The 2,196-nt window shown below is 46.0% G+C and overlaps 1 protein-coding gene across 1 annotated transcript in view; it reads right to left on the bottom strand.

Moving 5' to 3' along the window:
* Positions 1–2,196, bottom strand: part of N4BP1 (NEDD4 binding protein 1) — a 61,270-nt gene that overhangs the window by 48,623 nt on the left and 10,451 nt on the right. The gene's annotated exons all lie outside the window — the stretch shown is intronic.

Genomic DNA, 2,196 nt, shown 5'->3' with positions numbered 1-2,196 from the left:
TGCCCCCCTCCGCCCCTTCGCCGCCGCCGCTGCGGGCCGGGCCCCGCTGCCGCGCATGCGCCCTGCCCACCGCCGTCATTGCTGCTCGCCGCCCCCAGGGAGGGAGGGAAGGAGGGCAGAGGCGACGGAACTCTACGTCACGCGCGGTCGCCATGATTATTGAGGGCAGGGCGACGGCTACGGAGAGGGGCTTGGGCGGCTTTCTTTGGTGAGGGCCCAACGCTTTCGGGACTCGATGGACATTGAATCTTTGGTTTTACAGATGGGTAAACTGAGGCTCTGAGCTAGTTGTTGGTATTGAATCAGTGTCAAGAGGGATTTGGTTTGTCTTTAGTTATCTTGAAGCCCAAACTAGGGCTGTAGCAATTGAGTTTTCCAGCTTCTCAGTAATTGATAGGCAGAGAGTTTTCTTTCCTTAGCTTCCTTCCTACCTTTCTTCCTTTTCTTCCTTCATCCCTCTCTCCATATCTCCTACCTTCCCTTCTTTCTGTCTTAATCTCTGTATCCATCTTCTCTTTCCCTTTACATTATTCCCTTTTCTTTACTATTTCTTGTTCTTTCAGTAAAAATGGTAACAAAAAGAGAAGAAAGTGGGAATGAAAAGTACGGAGAATTGAAGAACAAAGAAATGATTTTAAAAATTCAGGAGAGATTTCTTCTGGGAGTGAAGGAAGGGGGTGTGTTACAGTAGAGTCTGGGATTAGAGGGTTCCTCCATTTTACTGTGGGACTTGAACAAACCCACCCTGACTCCTCTCCAGCTCTGTTTTCTCATCCCATCATCAGGGGTTGCGCTAAGTTATGTTAAAAGGCTTTTCCAGATCTTACATTCTCCAAGTCTATAAAAACAATGTGTAAGATAAAACGTTGGTTTCCTTTCTCTGGGCTAGATGTCCTGAATATAGTAGATAGATAAGGGTCATGAGAATATTACTTAACTTTTCTATGACTTAATTCGTTATCTGTGAAATGTGGACGATAGTATCTCCTATTGCGAAAATTACAACAGTACCTGGACACAGTAAGTGATCACTAAGCATTAGCTATTACTGTTGATAAATTAGCAATATGTTTAAGGTTCCATTTTCATGGAAAAGCTTTGTATAGATTATACAGCCATGTTGAACCTCTGGGCCTGGTAGCCCCCTCCATGTTTGTAGATTTCCCCTTGAGGAGAAATGAGGGGATCTAAAGACGTTACAATTGGAAATGCCAAAGGTGAATAGCCTTGGTAAGAGGGATTACCCAAGGTAAAACCTCTTAGGGATCCAGGCTGTTGGGGTTTTCCATCTGTCTCAGAAACTTAAGGCAGGTGTGGTTCCCTAGTGCCCCAGTGAGAGATGACTCAGCCCTGGGAGGAGAACCACTGGTCTCACAGACCAACAACTTCCTTCTCTCCTGGGCTTGTCCACCGGTGTCTACCCAACCTGCAGCCTTCCCCTGGCAGGTAGGTGACCTGAGATTGGCTGAGGCAGGTCATGTGGTGAGGATGGCCTTGCTGATGGACTACGCCCAGAGCCAGAGTCAACACTTGTTATTTCCTGTCTTTTTGTTGCACTTACCTTAAATGGAACTGCTATTGTTCAGTGATTGGAGGAGGCTTTCCCCAGGGCTGTTCCTGTTTGTTCCCAGTGACTTCCTGGCTGGTGATTCTTAATTGCTTAATTGTAAAGGGTGAGGAGAGGCTTCCTTGAAAACCACACAAAGCTCCTTCCCCTCCCCCAACAAAAACTCACCCTGCACCAACAAAAGTTGTGCATACACACACAACCGTAAAAGAAAGCTAGGCCATTATACTGTGTTCATAAGTCACTGGGTTGGTGTATTACCAGCGATGCAGCTGTTGGGTTTTTCCCTTGTTTAAAAGACTTGCCAGTTCATTATCTGGTCAGCATTTCCCTTTAGGGAACTCTCAAGGTTTCCTGAGTGTAGGGAACTAGGAGAGAGAGGGAAGGAGAGAAATCCCCTTTTTAAGAAACTCCCTTGCTTCCTGCAATTTCCAAACCACAACTTTCCTCAGTTGGCCAGCCTTGCCTGGCTTGGCTAGTCTGACCAGCCAAAACAACTGATGCCAAGGATGAGACCTTTATGGATTCTATATTCTGAACACTTTACCTATTTTTTCTAATATTCATAACAATCACATGAACCAGTATCGAGGTAATCACTTATTTCCCCTTCACCTATTTTCATCGGG

The sequence above is a fragment of the Crocuta crocuta genome, unplaced genomic scaffold (genome assembly GCF_008692635.1).
Source record: "Crocuta crocuta isolate KB4526 unplaced genomic scaffold, BGI_CrCroc_1.0 scaffold124, whole genome shotgun sequence".
NCBI classification, from domain to species: Eukaryota; Metazoa; Chordata; class Mammalia; order Carnivora; family Hyaenidae; genus Crocuta; species Crocuta crocuta.
Note: the sequence above shows the minus strand (reverse complement) of the source record. Positions and strands in the feature narration are given on the sequence as shown.